The sequence below is a fragment of the Orcinus orca genome, chromosome 7, assembly GCF_937001465.1.
Source record: "Orcinus orca chromosome 7, mOrcOrc1.1, whole genome shotgun sequence".
Lineage (NCBI taxonomy): Eukaryota > Metazoa > Chordata > Mammalia > Artiodactyla > Delphinidae > Orcinus > Orcinus orca.
This window is the reverse complement of record NC_064565.1, coordinates 51,556,679-51,582,092: the sequence shown is the minus strand read 5'-3', so window position 1 is coordinate 51,582,092 and position 25,414 is coordinate 51,556,679. Positions and strand designations below refer to the sequence as shown.

The 25,414-nt window shown below is 37.2% G+C and overlaps 1 protein-coding gene and 1 non-coding gene across 2 annotated transcripts in view; both read left to right on the top strand.

Annotated features, from left to right (window-relative positions):
* The window catches only part of KCNH7 (potassium voltage-gated channel subfamily H member 7), a 465,137-nt gene that overhangs the window by 278,569 nt on the left and 161,154 nt on the right, over nt 1-25,414 (top strand). The gene's annotated exons all lie outside the window — the stretch shown is intronic.
* On the top strand, nt 1,927-2,060 carry LOC117198070 (U11 spliceosomal RNA). Its single transcript, XR_004479010.1, has one exon. It is a non-coding gene; the product is annotated as a U11 spliceosomal RNA (small nuclear RNA).

Here is a 25,414-nt window from a genome sequence, read left to right as displayed (position 1 = left end):
TCACTGAGACAAATGTACTTCAGTTACACACCCACCCACACCCTTTGCCTGCCATTGTCCACATAGAAACAGCCATAACTCAGCTATACAGTTTATGCAGTCACATTTTGGAGGGCTACCTTACCCCATCAATATAAATATCATCATCATTTCATTGGTCCCATTTGTTTCATGCATGGTGCATTCAATGAAGCTTCGATTTTAAAACAGTTACACCAAAGACTGACAGTGGCAATGACACAAAAGAAACAGTTGGACAACTTGGAAATAATGATTATGGGTTTCTCCGTAGTGAAGTGTGAAGTCATAGAAATGGTAAACTAAGAGAGAGATGAGCTTTTGTTTTTTATATCCTTGCTTTTAAACATTCTAAAATATAATATCTTTGCAAATAACAATATTGGTACTGGGATTAATGGTAAATATTAAGAACATTTTATGCAGCTTCTGGCGTAATTCATCACTTTTATTACTAATTCTGCCATTACTAATCACAGCTGACTCATTGATTTTTCTCCAAACGATTCATTACTCTTCTTTAATATGGAACTCTTTAAGTGTGGTCTTATAATTGAGTTCTTTACAAATTGTTCATTACTCTGGAGTCTCGTTCCTTCAATGTTCTGGCTCAGATCCCCATCTGTTAACTGAAGAGCCTGAATCTGATGAGTTCTAAAATGCTATCGTTCCATGACTTCTAAACCATTTGACATCAAAAGGTTTTTACGCCTTTCCCACCGGTAGACCATCTATTTATTCTTTTACACTGGTACACGTCTTTTAAGAAAAGGCTCTATTTTGTATTTTAGGTTTATAGCAGAACTTGATGCACTTTATTCTTATTCCCTTGCACCTCCCTTTAGTGGATCAAAGCAAAAAGAAAAAGTTTAGGGCTGGGTATGAATTCCCCCAAAATGCATCTCTGCATAACTATTTTTATTCTTATTTGTAAATTTCTTACCCCAACACTATTTACTTCTTTCACTTATTTATTTTAGGCTGTGTACAGACTAAAATTTATCTAAAACAACTCACAAGACCTCACAACATCTATAAAAATGGTTCCTTTAACAGAGCTTTGGATATAAGAATTTCAAAGTGAACTTTATTTTTTTAAAAACACCAGATTTGAGTAGGACACATAAAAGTGGGGCACATAAAATGGTACTCAAGTTTGAGTAAAATTTTTAAAAAGGCATATTTTATTTTTAACCATACCTTCCGCATTGCAATTTGTGATCAGTTTACTCTCTAATTAATATAGTTTGACGTGTTTTTTTGTTTTTTTCAGATTTTTGATTTTGGACTCAAAGCATACATTTGTACCATAGCCCATAGTAGGTGGAATACCTAGTGCATTATGCTGCAAGGGGTAATTGCACCTTGAGGGAGAAAGTGGGATTCTTCTGATTGTCACCTGAACTGGGTTTCACTGTAGTTCTGGAGGAGGTGGACAGAGAGGCAGAAGAAAGGAGAGAGTTAAAGCCTTTGCAGAAATTCACAGAATGTAGGCAAGTGATTCAGATCAAGAGCACTGCCGTATTGGTAGAGAGATGGGAGAACCAACTGGAAAGAGTAAAACCCAGCTCAAGTACTGCGAGGGGAAAAAACAGTCACAGCGCAGCTGCTGTGGAGCAGAGTACCTGGGTGGCACATACACTAGAAGTGTCCCTTGATCACTGCCCCCATCACAGACCTCACTTGGTTGTGGGCATGCAGGAGGATGAATAACTTAATTTTGGCTCTTCTTTATATTTATTTCCAAAATTATTTTGTAGTATATGAGGGGAAAAAATTTATTTTAAAGACACTTCTTATAAATGTCCCTAAAATGACGTCTATATGAACCTAAGTAAATAACCTCAAATTATAATAATCTTAAAAAGCATTGTGTGAGTTATTTTTTATTAGTAAAAATCAAATGTCAAAAAGGGCTTCTGTCGAGAGTGGCACACGTAAGGTAGCTCATTTGCTCTTCGTCTGGAATCAACATCGAGAGATCTCAGAAGCATAATTTTTTGGTATCTGGGCAGCTGGTGATCGTTGGTCCTCGTGCCCCTGCTTTTTAGTCTGGAAAAGCAGAGTGGTTTTTTCCAGTCAGCTAGAATGGTAATGTAGAGTTTTTCCAAACATGCGTGTTGTCACAGGTTTTGTAATTTCTAGAGCTCTAGCAATAAATTTTTTGATGGAAAAAAAAAAAAGAATCAAATGTCATGTTAATTAACCACAGAAACAGATCCCACAGTTAAGGCAATAAGCCAATTTTCAGAATGCTTTTTAATGTAAAACTGTTTTGCTAGGGAATTAATATGTCCTTTGTAATTTTTAATAACTTATGAAGCTATTTGAATATCAAAAAACCCACCTGTTTTCTGTAATAGATTGATAATTAGGAAGAGATCTTGGAAGATGTAATTTTATTTATCAACTTATATTCAATTCACAGCTGACTCTTTACATTGATTTTCCTTCAAATGATTCATTAGGATTCTTTAATATAGAGCTCTTTAATTGTGGTCTTGTAACTGAGTTCTTTAGAAATTGTCTATTACTCTGGAATCTAGTTCCTTAAATTCTCTGGCTCTTAATGCTTAAGTTACGTTAGGAAATGTTCCTTTTGTTTCCACCAGTATTCACTCTACACCCTAATTAGTCTCTAGATATCTCTTGGGTATGTAGCTGAGATATGTCTTGTTATGTTAAAAAAAAAAGGAAGTGCAAAACTCTTGAATATGGTGTCTTTGCAGAAGAAAGTGTCAATTAAAGCACTCCGTATTATTTTTTCTGCACATATATATGTCTTATCAAAATAATTTAAAATTCTTTTCACAAGATGATACAGAGTTTGAAGGTTGAAATCTAATACTTTGTACAATGCATACACTTCTAAATAGTTGCTTCCCATAATATAAAGATAATTTTGCTCATGATTTGAGGCATCTTTGAGACATCTGTCTATGCAATGTTTCCTCCTACTTTTAAGGATATTCAAAATAAATTACCATATTCTTTAGATTAGGTGGACTATTATTCAAAGAAAATGGATTTATTAAAATAATTATATATCCCCACACAGACATACTTCCCCCACTCTAGTTTGGGAATTTAAAATCAAAACAACAAATTAATCTGCAAAACTTTTCACCATCAAACTTACTATGAACCTGCTAAGGTGTCACTACAGCTCATTAAGGGCAAGGGCTGCACCTGAGTCTTACTCATTTTTTTTTTTATTAAATTTTTTTTTGGGGGGGGGGGCTCCGTTTGGTCTTTGTTGCTGCGCGCGCGCTTTCTCTAGCTGCAGCAAGCCGGGCTGCTCCTCATTGCTGTGGGCGGGCTTTTCATTGCAGTGGCTTCTCTTGTTGCCGAGCACGGGCTCTAGGCGCGCGGGCTCAGTAGTTGTGGCACACAGGCCCTAGAGCATGCGGGCTTCAGTAGTTGCAGCATGTGGGCTCAGTAGTTGCGGCGTGTGGGCTCAGTAGTTACAGCGTGTGGGCTGTAGGGTGCAAGCTCAGTAGTTGTTGTACACGGGCTTAATTGCTCGGCGGCATGTGGGATCTTCCCGGACCAGGGCTCAAACCTGTGTCCCCTGCATTGGCAGGTGGATTCTTAACCACTGCACCACCAGGGAAGTCCTTACTCATCTTTAAATACATCTTTGTGACAGTGCCTGGTGAATAGAAAGGTCTAATAACCTGTTTACTGAATGAATGAACTAACTACTCTAACTCCACCTAATGGCATGTAATAGCTTGCTCTCCTTCATTATGATTGCAGTTATATAAAGGGTGTTTTATTCATTTTCTGAGTATATTTGAATACGCATCTAGGCTAACAATAGAAATTTAAATTTTAATCATTGCTTCTTCAGTTTGGAGCATGGAGAGACGAAGGGTCACAGTGTAAGGGTTTGCTACATGTTAACCTTTGCCTATATCATGCATTCACCTATTAATATTTAATGAGCACCTACAGTGTACGAAGTTGTGTGCTAGGCACTGAGAAACGAGTACTTAAAAATATTTCAAATGTTTCTTTTTGCCTCCAGGAACTTTAAGTTTAGCAGTCACATGATTCCTATCTTGGATTAAAATAGACTTTTATTGTTTCTAATTATTTAATCATCTTCCTGTAGAAGAATTAAGTATGCTTGTCACATTGATGTTGAGTTTAACCATATGTTTTAGGCTAATGAAATATGAGTGTAAGTGATATATGTTGCATTTGAACAAAAGTTTTAAAAGGCATTGCGTGGTTCAGTCATTGAATTTTCCTCTGCCATGAGAACAATGTGCCCCAAATAGTGACAGCCCCTTTATCCTGGATCCTGGAATAAAGAAGGATCTAGGAACAGAGCCAATGACAACCCACAGCTACCTTAGTCTATATTAGTAGGAGCAAAAACTAAGGCATTTTTTGAGTAGGTTACTGAGATTTGGAAACTTGCTTTATCCACAGTGTAGTCTTCGAAATATGACTAATATACATGGACAAAGTTCAACAATAGTTTCCCAGGTAATTTTAATGTCAGAAAATTATTCTCACAAAGTGACTTTCTGCCTTAAAAAATGTAGAAATTTCTACTGATTACATTGAAAAATAAAAACTAGATCTGTCTGACTCCATGATTTATCTACTGTACCAAATTCTCTTTAATGTAATACTAATGATAATTGCTGTAATAGGACTATGAGATGACATCTATCAGACACACTCTTTGACTTTATTACACTTTCATACTTCATCTTCCCAACACTTATACATGGAAGGCATTTTTCTTTTCTAGGTTAAAAAAATTAAGTTATTTGCCCAAAATCACGTCTGTCTTCACTCTTACCCACTCCTCATTCTTGTTTCTTACCTGCTTTTCAAACAGTTTTGGCAGTAAAAGTCTGTAAAGGTACTGTGATACAAAGGAAAGGGTTCTGAAGACAGAAGACCTGTTTCACTCTCCATTACTAGCTATGTGAGTTTAAGGGCATCACTTAACTTACTTATCACTCAGGTTACTGATCCATAAGATGAGTTTGATGCAGGCTCAAAACAAGAAATATACATGAAAGGTCTTTATAAATTATGAGGTACCAAGATGTATGATATTGTCACAGTTATATAGAAAGAATGATCTTCCCTCTTTTGATCATTAACTTTGTAGGTCAACAGCAATTATCCACAGACTTCTCATGGTTTGACCAGAAATATCCCCTCTGTGGATTCACTCTTTACTGCCAACCTTTTTTTCCCACTCTGCCTACTCCATTTCCCAGTCACCAGTGATCAAAAGAAAAAAACAAACTGAGACAGAAAAATAGACAGTCAGAAATGTAAAGAGGCCTAGGCAGCTTTATTTATAATAGTCACTATCAGTTAGGAAGAGATAGCCTGTGGTAACCAAGCTCATATATCCAGGAATTTAACCTTTCCTTGTCAATGACATAATAACTTTTTTATATCAGATATATTTTGCAAAGATTAGGCAAAGGTTGCTTTTTAAGCGACTGCAGCAGGTTGCATTTTCCAAAGACAGCTGTACCAATATCTCCCCTATCTCTCATCTCTTGCCACTGTCCTATCAAAAGAGAGAGCCTATTTCTTTACTCCTTTAAATATAGGTGGACCCTGTGGCCTCTTTGACCAATAGAACATGAAAGAAATAATGCTATCCTAGTTCCAGGCTTAGGCTTTCATTGGCCTGGCAGCTTCCCCTTTCTGCCTCCTGTAAAGCTCACAACTGAACACTCATTCTTGGGATGCTTCCTCTAGAAACTAAGGCACGATTCTCTGAGAAGCCCAAGCTACTTGAAGGTCCGTGTAAGCATTCCAGTCAGTAGCTCTACTTAAGCTCCCAGCCATCAGCCAGCTTCAACTGCCAGCCATGTAAAGTGCACCATCTTGGATAGCCAGTCCAGTCCAGCCTTCAGATGACTGCAGCGACAACCGAAATCTCACTGAAACATGAAGGAAACTAAGCTTGAACAAGTCAGCTGAGAACTTAACCTACAGAACGATGCAAAATAATAATAAATTATTTGTTGGGGTGGTTTGCTACATAGCAATAGCTACCGGAACACTATCTACTGCATGATTTTCCAGACGTGATTGTCCTTTGTTTCATTCTATAAATCCATTAATACAATTTAACTAAAACCAACATGATTTTTAAAATCATTTAGTGATTTCATTGTATTGATGCTATGTGTTTTTAAAATTCTATAAACTAACTTTAAAATGAAGACATTATTTCACGTTTTGAAGCTTACTGTAAAAATTTTTAGGAAGAGATGGAACTAGCATGCGAAGACAAAACATATTGAATTTTTATTCAGTTATTTGCGTGGGGATTTGGGGATCTAAACTGAATTTATTTTAAAAATAATGGATTTTGAAGACTCAGCAAGACAGGTTTTCAAGTATCAGTTTTCTTGCATTTTAAATAATGTATCATAGCTGGTAAATTGCAACCAGGTGTTTCCCACTGATTTCCTCTTTTGTGGGGATTCTTTTTTTTTCCCCAAATGAAAAATACCTTTCTTCTTTTTTATAATTATAAAAGTAATACACACTCATTATTGAGAATTCCAGCATAGACTGTAAAAAAAAGTAGAGGTAAGAGTCATTTTAATATTCACATCCCAAAGATAGTGTTAGATAATCAAGTGTCTTTGGCAAGTTATTTCATCTCTCTGTGATTCAGTTTCATCTACAAAATCAAAATAATAATAATTCTTAGGCTTTCTGTGGAACTACATAAAATGATACATGCAGAACACATATAACAGAGTCTGGAATAAAATAAGTATTCGGTGTTAGTTTTAATTAGTAACAGTTTGATGTATAAGTGTGTTTCCTTCCAGATTTCTATTCTAAGCATGCATAATTACATGTATACATTTTTAGCAAAACTTTGTGGAATCATAAATGCTTAGTTTTCAAGCTAATTTTTTTAACTCTTCACTATATCATAGGGATATAGTTTTACAACAATACATAGAAATATGCCTCATTCCTCCTTATAACCACATTGTATTCTAATTTATAAAAACATATGTAAAATATACCCAGAGTTCTATTTTAATTATTATTATTATTTTTTTTACAATTTGAGCTATTATATAAAACACTGCAATGAACATTCTTATTTTAAAAAGTATCTCACACATAGGATTCTATAAACAAGAAAACCAGAAAAAATAGTATCTTAAAATATATGGAACTTTTTACTCAAATAGATCAGAATATTTTATGATCATATGACACATGCTTTATTAACTCTAATCCCTTATAGAAACCATGAGTCTGCTCATCTACATGCAGATAAAATTCTAATAAAACCAATATGTAGGACCACAAAAACTAGAAGAATCAAAAACCTAAAATCCCCATAATATTATCAGGCTCCATAAATAATCAAGTTTAGTTAAGGACTTTGGGTGCCTGTATTATGTTCAGCATGTCATGAAGAGAACCTTTATTTCATTATGTCATGTAAAATTCTAATCAAAGACTAAGTAAGTTCCAAACATATGTGAATATCTGAAGACAGAATTTGGGTAAAGAATATCAACCATAGATACTGACACATTGAATGAAACTGAGGTATTAGCATGCTAACATTGAACTGACATAAAGATTAATACAAAATGTCAGAGAGTGAGTTATTTAATTGGTATTAACCCCAAGTAAATTTCACACAGCGGGACCAACCTGCCCGTCTTATCTCTTCTTCTCTGCTCCTTTAAGCAGGATATTCAAACACTAACAGTGATAGAGCCAAGAGGTTTGGCTTGATGGAGGAGAGGAAGGGAAGAATTTGACTCCAATAGTTTCATTAGCCCCTGATCTCAATCCTCCTGCAAATACATGTAAGATCCCTGTAGAAACATCAAGCTTGCTATGAAAACACAGCTCTGACCAGTTTCCTATTCCTCGCCTTCTAACCAAGTTCCTCTCATTTGACAATTCTGGATGCCCCACTGACTGCTAGATGTTTGGGCAACTTTCACATAATAAATCTTTTACATGGAGTCATGTGGACGCATGTATGAAATGTTTTACCAGAAGCTTTTGGCTTCTTAGATTCATATGAAGTCTTCTTTTTCTAGAAGTGTTGTAGACAAATACATGCATAAATAAAGTATATCCCCTATGGTACACGGAATGATGGCCCTGGAAAGAGGTCTATGCCCTAAACCCCAGAACCTGTGACTGTATTACTTTACACTGCAAAAGGGACTCTGCAGATATGATTAGGTAAAGGATCTTGAGATGGATAGATTCTTCTGGATTTTCCATGTGGGCCCAATGTCATCACAAGGGTCTTTATAAAATTGGGGCAGGAATGTCACAGTCAGTGAAGGTGATGTGACCCCAGAAGCAGAGGGAAGGAAGAGAGTATGAAGACGATTAGAAGATGTGACATTAATTGCTTGAAAATGGAGGAAGGGGTTATGAACCAAGGAATGCAGGTGACCTCTAGAAGCTGTAAAAAACAAAAAAACGTATTCATCCCTAGAGCCTCCAGAATGCAGCCCTGCCAGCCCATTTTGGATTTCTGACCTCCAGAACTGTAAAATAATTAATTCATATTGTTTTAACTTACTAGGTTTGTAATAATTTGTTGTAGCAGCAATAGGAAACTAATACACTCCTAGTGAGGTATGTCACGACAAAGAATTGCATAGCTCATTTCTTCACAGTAAAGTAGCCAAATACGTAAAGTTTAAGAAGAGTATGACTAGCTAGAGACACTTGTCATAGAAATATTCACGTGCTGAATTCTGATAAGAACACAAGCGTGGTTATATTTTATACCTCTCTTTGTAATCCTCACTCATTTCCCTCAGTGTTCACGCATAAGTTCATTCTAGTTGTATCCTTCCAAAATGACACAAAAGGGTATGGAGTAAACTACATCTTACTTTTACTGCTTTTTGTCACAATGCTTTTGAACTATCTCTGTAGCTATGCCAAGGATGAAGTGACTTGTTTCTTGAAGTTAGGATCCCTAAGTCACTGATAAACCAATATTCCCTAAATCTTATAAAGAAGTACACCTGGGGTGTGTAAGTAAATGCAACTAACATAGTTACTTCAGAACCAACTCTACTATGAGTTATAGCCATGCAGTTTCTGGTAGAACCTACTATTGGAAGTTTATTTATTCATTAAACTTGAATCAAAACCTTTGTGCAGAAGGGTTATGTGGTTTTAATAAACATAAACAGGCCAAGAGTGGCATAATTTCATTTTATACTCAAATTGGGAAGTTAACTTATACAGGAATAACACAAGGGAATCCTTTGAAATAGACTATCAGTGTACACTGGAATAATAAAGTACAGAATCCTTTTAAAAGTGCTGAGGAGATTCAGATTAAAAGGTAACTGGAGCCCTTTGGGATTGTCTGTTACATTGCCCTTGACTCCCTAGATTCCTGCAAAGAGAAGAGAAAAGCTACGATTCTTAAATTGTGTTTTTTAGATGAAGGCAACATGTATCTTTCTCACTGCTGGGTCCAAGGAACTATGAGAACGAGGTATCTAACATGGCCAGTTAGTGTCTTCATTTTAGACTTTCTTTTGTCACTTCTTTTGTCTTGTTAGGAAGATTTGTATTTAAAAGGTTAATTACTCTTTGTCATACCTTTCCATTGGTTCCATAGTGCTCATAACAACTCTTAGAATAATTATGAAATGTAAAATTCACAATCTGTACCAAGAATTTAGTAATTAAAAACCCAAGCTGTAAAGTGGTAGTGAATAAAGAAAAATACTCAGGAGAACGAGGATTGCCAATCTTCCATGTTGAGGCTTAAAGGTGATTTTTAGTCTTTATATGTTGACATAAGGAGTCTTTCCAATGCTGGAAATTTTTTCAAATGTTAAAAATGCCACAAGGGTTTAGATTATTGCATGAATAATGAGCAAAGGAATTAAAACATACCAAGGATACTATACAAAATTATATAATAACCCAGTTATGTCATCTCAGAAATAAGGGGATCAATCCTTTTAAATGTATCATAATTAGATTCATTAAACCCTTCTTGATGTCCTTTGTAATTTCATCCTGTACATCTTGAAGTAACAAATTTCTTAAATATACTAATAATTATGAATAAAACTATGCTTTGTTTTAGTTTCAATTTTAAGAATTCCTTTTTGTAACAGTAGGAGGAACTGTCTTGTTCTAATTAAGACCTTTGAGGAGACCCAATAAATAACACCTCCTTCCCTACCACACACCAAACATTAAACTAGTGGAAAAATATGATAAAAGCGTGCAATTCCTGGAACAAAACTTCACCTTTACTACTCAAAAAAATGTCTCGAATAGCATTTTCTGGTTATATTTTTGGGAGGTTTAGACTTCCTAATATTAAACCCCAGAATACAACAGCCTTATCTGCTCAGTTAGAGACATGAGAGAAGAAAATGTGCTCCCTTTGGTCAGGCTTATTCTTAAGAGGTAAAAAGAAGAGCTGAGTCAAACATTCCCAACATACTGTCCCAATTCTGCCAACCAGATAAATCACACTACCTTCCCAAGGGCAAGGTGACCAAAGGGATGGAGAGGGGTTGGGAGTATTATGCGAATCTAGCTTTCTGGACATGAAAGGAAACATCTGGAAAGAAAAGAAGCAGCATTTCCCCACTAACTGGACTCAGATTCTTTCCAATACACCTAATATGCAGTCCTTCTGTTTATCTATTTTTATAAACCTTGAGAATAGTCCCTTAATCTTTAATTTTCCAGATAAGGGGTATATCTGTAAGATGTATACTTCCTAAGAAAGTTTGGCCTGTTGCTCATTTTAATTGCATATCTGGGGAACTTGTCTATCACTCATGCACTTCCTGATGTCTAGTTAAGAAGGGTAACTCTTTATATTATCCTGGGAATGGATTAACCCTATACTTTTTACAGACCTTTTGTTTCTAGTGAGTTTCCAGTACCTTTCCTAAGGATGTGCTCAGAAATGTTGTTGGTCTACTCAACAGGAGTATGCTGAGCCTATGACTATGGGCAGCAATGAAAATACTCACTGTAGCTTTCTAATGACTCATAATTGCTGGTTGAGACCAATCCATCATCTTGCAAATATCATCTGGATTAATTATTCCTAAAATGCCTTGCCTTCAAACCCACACTGAAACTTTTTCTGCCATTCCACACAGTCAACATAACTAAATCTCTATTCAGTGTATTCCCCATAGGTCAAAATTATACGACATGCACAAGCTCCCTGTGATTTTACTGAACTTTTGTAAAAATGTCAGATAAGACAAGTTCCAGAAGTAATTTTTGCTGTGTAGTAGTTTCTTACAGATGCCTGATAAAATACTACAAATTAGCAGCTAAAAACCATGCCCATATATTAGCTCATGGTTCTGGAGGTCAGAAGTCTGGACACGGTGTGGCTGGGTTCTCTGCTGAGGGTCTTACCAGGTTGAAATCAAGCTATCATCCCAGGCTGTGGTTCTCACCTGAGCTCAGGTCTTCTTCAGGTGTACTGGTGGATGGCAGAATTCATTTTCTGTGGTTGTAGGTCTGTGTCCCTGCTTTCCTGTTAACTCTTAGTTTGGTGCCACATTCAGCTTCTAGGGGCTCCTGATCTCAGCTGTTCAAAATAGGGTATTTGCTTTCTTCCGGACCAGCAAAGACTTCCCCTCCTGTGACCAGCCAGAGAAAAATTTCTGCCTTCAGATGTCCCAGATGATTACGTTAGGTTCCCCTGGATAATCTCCCTTTCTTAAAGTCAACTGTGCCATATGATGTAAATGAATTGTGAGAGTTAAACCCATCATATTCATTGTGGCTAGGATTATGCAGGATGCGTATACCAGAGACAGAAAATCTTGGGGACCATCTTAGAATTCTACCTACCAAACACTGTTAACAAGTCCTAGGCATAGAAATGCCTGATTATTTCTCTCCTTTTTTCTTTCTTATTTTTGAATCAGCTCCTTATCTTTGCAAAACACTGTCCAAATGAGACTGTCATTCAATTTTTAAAATCTCTGGTAAATATCTGTTAAAAATTTTTAAGTCTAAATGAATTACTTAAATAAACAGGGTACTTAGAACCCGCCAAACCTGGGCAAGGGTCTGGATTCTCCTTCTTCATGGTAACTCGACCTCAGCCAGTTTAGTGATGTAGTTATGGAACCCTTTCAGTCTGTTTCCCTCTATAAGATGGAGACAGTAATTCCCACCTCTGGAGCTCTGTCAGTATTTAATGGGTGTGTTAAAATTCTTACCACAATGCTAGGTTCAGAGTAGCCAGCTAACAGTTTCTCTCCTTTTCCTTCATTTTATTTATCTTTTCATTTTGGTTCTGCTTGGTTTTTATTTAAACTCAGAAATCTGCAATAGATCAAATAGACCAGATTTTGCCTTACAGAAAAATGTTACCGTTCCACCAACACATTATTCTCAATAGGGTTACAGTATTCTACAATTTATTACCATTGCCAACACCTTGCCTGGTATGGAAGAGCTCTAATTTGTTGATCCCTCTTAAAATGCTTATCATGGGAATCACGCTGACCAGCATATTGATCATCAAAATAATAAATTACATACTTTGGGCGCCAGCACCACACCTTGAGTACTTTAAATATTGATCATGGGAGGTGATTTATTTATATTGGTTTTGTACAACACATTTAATGCGTTCCACTTATATAATGCGGTTCTAGAACTACTCCACGTCTAATAGAATTCTTAGCCGAGTTTCCTTTTCTACAGGGATCAAATTTGTTCCCCAGTTCATTGCCTTTGTTTTTTTTAATCATCCAATAACTTAGTTAACTTAATTAACCACTTAGAAATTATTTGCAAGTGTCCCTCAAATTAGTTTTTGCTTAATTTTTTATACTTGACATTTGACTCTTACTAGGTTCCCTGATTCTTTTTTCATAATTTCTTCACTTCGGGAAAAAAGTCTTAATTTTTTTTTTTCTTCATTCAGGTGTGTAGTTTTATCACTTAATCATGCAGGACTTCTGGTCAAGTTACTTTCTTCGAAATACATTGTGGTGCTTTTAAATGACTTAAAGGTTTCCCCTGGGATATTAATGAGTAGTTTTTTAAAAATGTTTTAAATATTCTGTCAGTTTGGCTGTTTCTTTGTTTTCTATCATTAGGCACCCTCCTTCCAATGGATATTTTTGGTTCCCCTCACTTTTATTAAAATGTTGAATTTGATCATGCTATTACCACTTAATAATTACCACTCTTCTGACCACTGCTCAGAGCTAAACCTATTACATTTCAGCTTCCTTGAAATTCTAAAGGAATTTTATCTCAAAAAGTCATTTATCATATCCAAATACCTGACACCCACATTTTGTCATGGTTACGATTTCTGCCAATCTATATGGGGACAAATGTGCTGCCTTAGTACTTCTATCTGGCTTAATTTTTTGGGTTCTCTTTGTCTTGTTTAACATGTATGATTTATTCTCATTGTCCCAGTATTTTGCTACATCTTTATTCCTTAAATATGGAATGTCTGCTTATCAAGTTTCCACTTACTTCCCTTGTTTTGTAGTATTTTTATCTTGGATGAATCAATATTCAAATATTTTTTGAATGCTCAAATCGAGTAATTTGAAGAGAGTTAATAAAAGAATAACATATAAAAGCACAATAAGGAATGGTGCAGTGTTCCAGGCTGAGTAACAGTGAAGAGCCATTTGAAGAGGCAGGCAGAGGGAGTGATAATTACTGGAACCCTGAGGCTATATGAGGGCTGCCAGAAACTGAAATTTAGTGATGGATGCATCCAACTCTCTGCAACCGAGTAGGACTAGAGTGTAAGGAAAAAATACTCCATCACTTTCCTCCCTTCCTTTGATTTCCTACCGGAAATCCCCACTGGCTAAAACCCAACTGGAATTCAGAGGATAACAGAGTCCTTTCAGCATCTTCTCTTCATTCTGAGCAGGAAAAGAAGGATGCAGAGTGAGCCTGGAAGGGAAACTGAAGAAATCCAGCAGAAACACCAACAATGCTTATACCCCAATCTCAATGCCTTGTTAGAGAGGATGTGGCTTTGGAGCAGCATATGCCATTGTTCAATTTTTCTCCCTCCAACTGGGCTCTCAAATACCATTCACTGTCCATACATTTTGTCAAGCATTCCCTATCACCATGGCTTCTGAGATGAGCTTGGAAATACTTAACGCATTCTTAATTAAGATGCAACTTGTTGTCACCTCTCTGGGAAGCTTTCCATAAAGTCCACACGAAGACACTTTGAAATACATGATTGTGTCTCAAGTGCAGTTCTTAGAAGGAGCAGCATTTTAAAGAACATTAATGGCATCAATCCAATCTCTTCTGGTCAATCAAAATTTTGGAATAGGGCCTTCTTACTGTGCTTTCCAGTGATGTTACTAGATGACTCAATGTTGACTCGTTTCCTGTTCTTGTTAGCACTAATCGTAATAATATTGTCTGTTTTCTTTGTCCCTAGAAATTTACAATGACAGTAAAGGAAAGGAATCTAAGAAATAGTCTTTTCATCTTAAAACTCTGAATCTCTTTCTTCTCAAATGTAATACATGATAGATCAACCTTGCTCGTGGTTTTATAATGTCTACTGAAATCTCACCAGTGTGTTCTATCTAATATTTTTTTCAGTTCTTCTTTACCGTTTGAGGGGTGATAAAAGTCTCCATTGCCATCAAAACATCTCTACCATTGGCTCACCATAGTGCCTGAAATTCCCATCTTTAGAGAAACTTCTCTGATATAGGACTTTATCTCCAGGAAGTTCCTATCAAGTGGGTTTAGATTAACTAAGAGAGGTAACATGTTGACATACAGAATCACTAATCAGCTTCAAAGTCATCAGGCAAAAAGAAAGAGTCATTGACATTCAGATGGAGGTTCCCATTTAGAGAAGCTAAAGGCTTAACCTTCAGCTGATGGAATTAACCCTGGCTTTTTTTTTTTTTTTCCTGTCTCAGTTTATTTAACAATAGGTAGTAAGAAATCAAACTTAACAGTCTATACAGTGATCCAAAGTTCATATTTGTAAGTAACCAACTTTAATCCCATGATTTACAAGTTGAGGGTTTTTGCTTTCTATTTTCAAGTTTTACAGAAAGTGTGTGTGTGTGTTGGAGGGGGTGGGTGGGCAGGTAAGGAGGAAGAAAGCAAGCAAAGAAGAAACCCCAGGGGCATTTTGCATGTTAAAATCATCCCACTGGAATCGTTTCTTACCCTCTTTTCAATTTTTTCCTTTGTTAGATGTAAAAATAACGAAAAAATTCTTTCAAGAAACAGAACCACAATATATAATACATCAATTTGGCAGCTGCCCCTGTATATTTTGAAAAAGTCATTTTTCTCTCTACATGTACAAGTTACTTTAATACTTGAAGTTTTTACGATCAGACTTATGGAATAGAAGATTTTCTGGAGCACAAAAGTTGAGGGGAGGAAAGGGGATGTTTTTCCTTTTTTTTTTAGACATTTTTAAAAGAACGAACATCTTTGCATCCAGAGAAAAAACTTGGTATTTTAATATATATTTATATAGAGAGAGAATGTAATTTTAAAGTAACATTAACCCCTTTTGTCCTCTGGTTTTAAAAATGTTCTTTTCTAACTCTTCCATAAAGTGAGGAAACTAGGGGAAAATGTCAGCCATCTGCACCAGTAAATAATAACTATTAATATTACATATTTTCATTAATTAAAAAAAATAATAAAACCCATTGGAGGTACAAGGCAGGAGCATGTGGTTGGCTTTCACAGACCTCAGCCTCCTCCCAATGCACATGTCCAGCCTATTTCTAGTCATGGGTAAAACCAAAGAGCAGAGGGTTTATCTGCAAAAAATCTCAAATACTAGAGCTGAGATTTATCTGAAAATTAAGCCTCAGGTATCTCTGTCAGCAAGTGCTTAGGGAAGACCTTTGGTTAAATATATGGACTGGTAAATTTTCATAAAAGATAAGACAGGAGAAGTTTAGGGCTAAGGGCACATCAGAGGCAAGGTCTGGGGAGGGAATTATAAAGTTAGAGGCCAATAGGACTGGAAATACGGAGTGTGCATAGGCAGTTAGATGCTCACAAGGGAAATGGGTATATTACAAGCACATTTTGTCCCCTCTCCCCAACTTAAAGATATGATTGGCTACAGAACTCAAAATTATGCTTTGATCATCTCTTTATGATGAGACACTTCTTTCAATATACAAGGCAAGGTTTTAAACTTTTGCAGATATTGGCTCATTTCATCCTCACAATAACTCCGTGAAATGGGTAACATCATCATCCTGATATTACAGATAGGAAAAAACTGAGTCTCAGAGCATTTAAGTCACTTATTCTAATATCAAACACTGCCAAGTGGCAGATCCAGGAATTAGCCCCTGACATTCTGATGCAGAGGCTCTATGCTTAACCATTACACTGTACATTCTCTCGTGGATACAGAAAGTACATCTTGCCCCTCATGTTGCTGTGTGCATCAATCAGATCATCCCACCCCACATCTTTCTCTATGGTCTCAGTGTGTAGCTGGACCACGGCAGTCACTACTCTGCTACCTTGAAAAGGCACTAGGCTTGGTCGTGAATCCTGGTATGGGTAAAACACAAAAGCAACAAGAAGTGTGGTCTGGGTGAATTTTAAATAGAACATCTCTCTGTGTAGCTGTGCAACCGTTTCTGGAAAAATATATGCAGGGCAAGATGAACCACTGCAAAGCAATCCCTCCATAAGGCGTCTGCGGCAGGTCCATGCCTCTGGCAGCCTTCGGGAATAGAGAACATCTGTAGTAGCCACATGCCCCAAAGCCTGGTGTCAAAGCCCAGCAGTTCCCCACTAACGCTGCCAATGGGAGAAAAAGCCCTGCTTTCACTAGTTTCCAGGACAGGACATCCTTTCTGCTCCTTCTGCTATTTTGTGAAAATAGCCTAGGCATTTAAAAAATAAAAATGAAAATCCTAAGTTATAATGGTCAAACGGAATAGGAAATTTTGTGAAAAGAGAGGAGGGTTAAGTTACCTAGAGAAATATCTTCAATTTCACCTTTTTCTGCTTCTATCACTTTTGTCCCAGACAGGCCTACAGAGCCTAATTTTAACCCCATCAAGTTCTGTGCAAACACAGTGAGAGCAAACCAACAACCAAGAATACACCGTGCACACAGCACACCAGGCATATGGCCGTGCACAGCCTTCATCAGCAACGACATCCGCGTGGCGGTGCCTGGCCTCAGGATTCTATTTGTGTTTGACCTTGACAGTAGTGTGTACATACCAGGGTGAAGTGCAGATTTGCTCTTATGTTGAGTCAGTCCAGTTGGTTCAGTGTTAATGCAGTTTTACTGGGTAAATGGCAGTTGGGTGGGATGGACTTGCTTGAGGTATATCAGAGGCTTGGTAACATGAGTATGTCTTATGAAAAAAATTTTGAACCAAATAACAAACATTTACTTGGTGTAAAAACCACAAAGCATTAAAAAATTGTCATAAACATGCCCCAAAAGTTCCTGATTACAAATGTAGACTTGGTTTGCCTGTAAATCAGCCTCAGCTTGTTCTAACACTTATATGTCCCAATACACTAATTCAATCCAAAAATCTCAAAAATTAAATGGGAACCAGGGCTAGGAAGTGGGTAATCATAATAGTACATCTACAGAGACAGTCTAATTTATGAATCAGACAAGGTGTAAGAGTTTTTCTTCCTTATTTCAATTCCCAAATAATTTCTTAGCGGTTTATCAAGTTTAGAAAGACAATTAAACTTGCTTTTTTCAAACATCAAGTTTACAAGTATGATGAGAACCTAACACCTGAACATTAATGTTAACAGAGGAAGCGTCAGTGGAAAGGAGTGAGAGTCAACAAATAATTGTAAGTTCACATATGTTCACATTTTGAAAATGAAGAGGAAAGACTTCCTGAGAAAACAGAGTGAAAATATTTCCTTGCAGATTTCAGAGTTTTCTCATGCAATATCTGATGCAGAATAGTAATGGATATTGAATGAGGGCTTCTGTGCTTTAAAACCTGATCTCTGTCAAATGGTATGAACTAGACCTAGTCTGTGAAGTGCTCTATCATATTTCATTTAGTGGTAACCTTCTAGCTTATGGGAAAACCATTGCTGCAAAATATGTGATCAAATATGCCAATGCTATTTTAGTTGGATTTCTGAGAGCATAGATCAGGACCAACACCACACAAAATGTATTGCATAGGTAACACTGGCCTTTGCCATTCTCTTTCCCCTCCTGCTTCAGCCCCTTGTTCCCTGTCACTTAAGCATCTAGGTGACCTATGATATTTATTTTCCTCCCTCTCAGCAGGATGTCTTTAAAGCAGGGAGGGAGCTAACCCAATTCACTGTTTTCCAATGGCATTCCAAGGAGCTGGATGTTATTGCAAATTTCTCTAAAATAGTATTTCAGAGTCAAGTTGATTTGGGAAGTGCTGCATTAAACAAAGTAAATATATACTTGTTTTTACAGAACTTCTCAAAACCTCTAATACAATGATGTGCGTTGAGCATCTTCTAGAGGAGAACATTTCCCAAACTGGATCATTAACAGAAAGCCCTTTCCGGTAGCATCGATTAACATCTCACTGTTTGGGAAACACTGATGTAAGAGAAAGAGCGAAAACTGTAAAAGTCTGAGTTCAAAGCCTGGTTCTACTACTTACTTGAGAAACTTCTTTGAGATAAAGTTTTCTCATGAGAAACATGTGGCACATAGAAGACATTCAGAAAATAGTAGCCATGATTTAATTATATAGTTGTTAATAGTAGTAGTAAAGATAGTATACAGGGACTGAGGGAGCAGAGTGGAGCACCTTTATTCTCAGAAAGCCCAGAGCTGATAAAAAGAAGGAGAGACGGAAAGTGGTCATGGGGCAATGTATGACTGGATGGATTCAAATGGAATGTGGGGCTGGGCAAGCCTGGACAGATAGATGATGCCTTCCTGCCTCCCAAGTAGCAGAAGGGAATTCTGCCTAAGCCAGGAGGACAGTGCAAGACTGAGAGAAAGAAGTGGAAAGAATTTTAGTTCTCAGGCCATTGCTTATAAAAGGTAAAAACCTCTTAGAACTTACCTGATTTAAAAATCATGGAACTCAGGGTCTTGGCATAAAGAAGGAATTGGAACCAAGTATTCTACCCAGTCATGGAAAGGGGAAGAAATGCCCCAAAATCAAGGGCAAGGAGAGACTGTGCATGGCTTACTTTTCATCTGCAAATAGGAATGATGATGGTACCATCATCAAGCTTTTGTGAAGGTGCAAATGTATTAAGGCACATAAAGCCATTAGAACAGTGGCTGGCACCCAATAGACGTTAGCTATTATTACTACCTTTCTTTCTAAAATGTGCTTTCATTACCGATCATGGTACTTCTCGAGCAAATCCAGAAATAAAGATTGCTTCATACATTTCTACTATATACCAAATTCTTTGCACTATGGAGCTTGCCAAAAGAGACAGAGTTCTATTATCACAAAAGTTACCTGGTATATAGTATACTTTTTACAGACAATAGGACAGTCCACAGGGACAGGAAAAATATGGGAATCAGACTAAGGGCCTCGTCACTACAAAGTTAAGGAGACACATTTTAAGACACTAGAAGATAAAAGAATCTTCCATCTACTAAGCTCTCATTCTGTTCAAATTGCTGTTTGATGTACTTTCTCCTCTGAAGACAAGGGGATTAAGCTGATGGATTTATCTCTGAAGTTCCTTAAGAGCTGAATGACTCAATTTCATCATCAAACCTTTGAAGGAAATTGAACCACCATTTCAATGGTTGAGAAAGTGGTTTTCCTACTCCATTTAATAACAATAAAACTTGTTTATTGCTTACTTTCTACATACCAGACTCCATGCTAAGTACTTTCAATGTATTGCCTAATTTCACCTTCCCAACAGTACTGTGAATTGGGGTACTCTCTCTTCCTTTCCTCACTTTTCAGATGAGGAATCTAAGTCTTGGAGAGATTAAGTAACCTGCCCAAGGTCACTCAGCAAATAATAGCAGAGCCATGTCTGTCCAATTCCAGGGACTACACAGAGCTACATATCCAAGGAATTGACTACTCACTGGCACTGCCTCAACACTTTCTGAATGTTTAAAATTGTTTTAAATAAGACGTAATGAAAAATAAATAATTCATGCTGTTGACATTTCAGTGCTAACACTACCGCACAGGGTATGAGCGTGACAACCAGGCTTGTGTAAATTAGGCTAGTTCTTCATTTTGCAAATAAAAGGCATATATATAATCTCTCCTGGAAATTTGGAAAGGGTACTTCTAGTCCCATGTTACTCCATCAGATACCTAAACTATCTAAATACGTTCACAGTTGTTCAGCTTAATCATGTTGGTGATTGTTACGTTAAATCTGTGTATGTTGGTGACTATTACGTTAAGCTTGTTTCTTTAGACCTAATGCATCGTCAGAGGCGCAGCTCAGTTCTTTTGTTAATAATGTTTTTTGTATAAAGTGTTTTTGTTAGCTCACATAGTTCCTCCTCTTGTGCTCTCACTAGACTCCTTTAGGTTTAAGCAGGTGACTGGTAAAGTAAGAGAATGGGCGAATCTTAGAAGACTTGCCTCCCGCAAGCAATCAAGTTTGACCCAGTCCACGAGGCCAAACAGACTATATGGGCTCATTGGAATTACCTATTCCATTTATTCTTGTTGATATGATATTGTATGAGTTATTAATAGTCTTTCTAAATGTGCCTTCTGTCTCTTCAAATAGCTCCTCTACTTTTTGAAATTACTTCTCTAACACATCACTAGGACCTAAAAGAGCCATGTCCTCAGTCTGTACACTAAAATACTTCCTCTGAAGATACTCTCATAGTTGAAACAATCACTGCATCCCCAAGACCAAAAGGTGAATTTCAAGAACATAGAAGGCCATCAGGACATGACCTTCTATGGCTCAAGCCTTGTCCATCACTTCCCAGTTCACACTCTGTGCTCTAGTATACAGTTAGTCTATGTAAACCAAATTACTTGATAAACTAACAAAAAATGTTTCATGTGTCCATGTCTTTCCAGCAGCCAGAGCCTACCACTTCCCTTTCTCAATCCACCCAACGGCTTCACATGGTTAGCCCAAGTCATTGCAATGCCCACAAAGCGCTGCTTCCTCAGCCACCCTCCACTCCCACCCCACTCCCCTGCTCTGTTATCTCTCTGACCTGGATCTCTTACCACTTTCCTCTCAGCTTAATCTGTTTTAGCAACACTGGCTGCCTGCCCTGACAAGCTCCACCTCAGGGCATCTTAGTCAGATCAGGCTGCCATAACAAAGCACCACAGACTGAGTGGCTTAAATAACAGAAAATTATTTTCTCATAGTCTGGAGGCACAAAGTCCAAGGTCAAGGTGCTAGCAGCATTAGTTTCTGGTAGGAACTCTCTTCTTGGCTTGCAGATGGCTGCCTTCTCACTGGGTCCTCACATGGCCTTTCTTCTGTGTGTGCAGACTCCTGATATCTTTTCTTCTTCTTATAAGAATGCTAGTCCTATTAGATTAGGGCCCCACCCTTATGTCCTCATTTAGCCTTAATTACCTCCTTGTAGGCCTTACCTCCGAGTATAGTCACATCGGGGGTGAATCTTGTTCCAGGATTCCATGATGGTCCTCTCCCGTTCTTTAGGTCGTAAATTGTCCAAAAGTGATATTGATATCAGCAAGCAATGACTTACATGGTGTGAACTGAGGGATATCTGAAAGGTCTTATCCACACAACCAAAATATTTCTTCTATATAGAGGCCACATTAGAGCTCACCTTGTGATGATTGTTGTTTTTCACTACTCCCCTTAAAAAAAGTATCCAGAAAGTGGTAATCCATTATGTCATCAATATTCTATGAGAAATTAATATATCTAATGATGCACCTCATTGATAGGCATAATATTTCATCTTGAAGGCTTGGAGAGAGCAGAAGAAGATGGAAGAGGTTCTAAAAAAAATGAAATAAAAGGAAACATTACATACTGAAAAGTCAAGTACAAATTTGTCTTGCTTCTCTCTTGTGTCTCCACTTGGCTATATCTTAAGTCATTTGTGACTGGGTAGCTTTCTCCTTCTAAGAGGTATAACAGTCCTTTTTTGCTTTTCTAATAGACTCTTCAATTTAAAAAACAATGCTGCCTCTTTGATAAGGCCTTTGTATCCCAAGTTTGCTATGTTTAGTTTTTCTTCTAGGACAGGTCTCCAATGATATTTTTTTAATCTTCAAAGAGCACCTCCCCCCCCCAATCTACTAGAAAGAAAGGAATTTAAAACTCTGAGGCATTCACTAAACCTATCAGCTCAGAGAAGAATAATCTCCACTTGGTGCCCAGAAATACAAGCAAACAGTGTAGCTTGTGGTTCCAAGAATGGTAAAAGCTTGGAGGAAATTACATAGACTTGAGAGTTAACTTGCCCCTCTGGAGACCCTCCAACAAGAGGCATAGCTCACATTGTTAAGTTTTGCTCCATGTCAGGTACTGTTCTAAGAGCTTTACACCCGTATGAGTTCTACTGAAGAGTGCAAAGCTCAGACTATGAACAAAGTGCAGCTAACTTCTATTTTTCATCGTCCCATTAAACTTTATTCCCCAGAGTAACTCCCCACTTACTTTGGATGATGTTTGGCAGATCCTTCCCTTATTAGGTCATTCCCAGATAATAAAGCCTTCTGGTTACTTTCTGTTACGCAAACGGTCTCACTTCTAAAATTACAGTTCCCAACCAGCTTCAGGTCAGAGGCAATGGGAAGCCAGCTTCAACCTCCTACCCTTTATCCTTTCCCCACAATCTACAAGGTATGGCTCCCTACTTCCCCTTTAACTTTACCTACTGTCCAAGCCCGTCCTACACCACAACCGCCACGCTGGCTTCCGTACTGTTCCTTGAGCTCACAGCCATGCTTCCACCTAAAGGATTTTGCACTGACAGAACTACATAGCCCCCCTCCCCATTTCCTAAATGTCTTTGCTTACATGCCATTCTGCAGGAGAAGCATTTCCTTACCACTGTCATCATCTACCACCTTGTTCTGCATTCTTCTTCATCATTGTACTTATTTTTACTTGATATATGTGTTTATTAATTATGTCCCCCCAGTAGGATATAAGTTTTACAAGTTCAAGACCTTGATTTGTTTTCTCACTGCTGTTCTTCTCATTACCATCTGAGAACTCAGACCAGTGCCTGACCCAATATTAGGCGCTCAGTAGACATTTTTTGATTTCAGGGTAAGGATACCCTATGAGTACAAAAGTAGAATAAAACATCTTTCAAGCAGCTCAGAAGGAAGAGTCTTGGTATTTTATTTAAAAATGCCCCTAGGAGTTAATTAATAAAGGAGTAGCTATTCAGATTACCACGAGTTTGCTTGCTCTGTGGCTACAGTTAAAAATTAACATTCTAAACATTTTATTAAAATTAGCACTGTTCCTTCTAAGCAGCCTTTCCCACTTTGACAGTGTTTTCACTCAGGAGACAAAACATGGAAATGAACCTAACTAATATTAGTATAATTGCATGTATAATTTTATAATCATTGGATAATGTTATTGTAAATAAGCTGCTTCTTAAAAAAACATTATTAATTTCATTTGAATACAAGGTTTATTTCACCAAGGCCTGAACTTTTTATTTCCAGATTTTTTTTTTTTTAGTTCTCTTATTTATACATTATTGAAAGTGTCTATTTTTGTCTTCATTGCTAGATTAGTATTTGCTGGGTTATGCTTCCATTTCTCTTGCTCCCACTGTTGCAATAAGAAAAGTATTTAGGAACACACAATAATGACTTTTTAGATAATGTTACTTTACAAAAGTAGTATCTTAACAGAACTTGGAGTTCGTAGCATTATGCAAGCTAAACTGTTTTTGCACTGTAAAATGTATTAGATTCTTCTCCTCTTATAAATTCCATATATCTCCTTTCAGTATCTGCTTTCCAGGAGTCTATGCAAGATTGATGGAGACATTAAATCCAAAAACTAAAAGAGAAAAAAATGTAAATGTGAGTCTTCAGTTGACTTTAAAGGAGATATATTGCTCAATAGAAACATGCAGGGAACAATGATAGTGGGCAGTAATCCTAGATTAATTACACTTACTCAGTATGTTTATGGAACCAATGCATATGGCCAAACTTTTTTATAAAGCACTATAATTGTATGATTTTTTGCACTGGACAGTAAATGTACCAGCCTTAGTATTGAAAGACAGGATTTTTGTCCCTTATTACTGAAAGCAAAATTACTCTGCCCTATTACAAACCTATTAGATCTCTATCCCTACGTCTTTTATTTATTGATCTCTCAAAAATCTGTGCTTTATGTTTTATTGTACAATCAGCAGTAAACCTCAAACGTTGAAAGATTTGAAACTGTGAAGTAACAAATCTGTGAATTCACAATGGTATTCTAAATGATCCAGGAAATGTCATTTTAAGTGGTAAAATCAATATGTATTTTGGTTCATTAGCAAAATACATAATGGCTATTTCTAGCATCTCCTCAGACTCTCTGTTTAATCATTTTGTATTGTGATGCCTGGCCTGAAGCAATTCTATTTTTAGTGCTAATGGAATAGCCCTAAATTGCTTATTTTCTGTTTACTAAAGTCATCCTGTTTGTTACCATGGAAACTGACAACTGCTCTAGCTAACTATTTTATTAAATGAATTGAAGATGTAGCTGAAGACTGTGAAGGTGCAGCACATCATTCTTAAAACGTCCTTTCCAATAGCTGCAAAACTATGGCCATATCTATAGAAAAAAATGAAATTAATTATGAATAAGGTCGTCTACATTTCAAACTGGCGAGGCTTACCCACATTTGAAAATCTGAATCAAAACTAGCACGTAGGCATCCCCAACTTACAGAGAGTCTATGTTCTAAAAGTGTATTTGTAAATCAGTTCCTTGGAAATTGGAACACATTAACCCATAGAAACAATTTCATAAATAATAATTAGGTCTCCAGGGCCACCCTCAAAAGCCCTGCGACCTGTGATGTCTCAATCTATAGCAATATTAGCAGTAGCCTTTGTTCTCAGCTCTGGCAGCAGGAGCCAATTCACAGGGATGAGAAGAAAGGAAAGAGTTTTCTCCTACTTTGTTTTTAATAGTGAGAGCATACATGGAACACCATTTCGGAATACGAGCGTCCACAGTAGATGTTGGAGCTCTCAATGACCCTGTCTCTAGCCTCTTGAGGTCCCCTTATTACCGACCCTCCTGAGTTGGTCCTCAACGAGGGTCCTCCTGCCCAATGTCATTCGAGCCAATAGAAGAAGACTGAGTGCGGTTCAGAAGCAAAGGAAAGTTTATTCTTTGATCAAAGCATGGAGAGGAGGTGTGAGCTCCTGCTCTAGAGTCCACG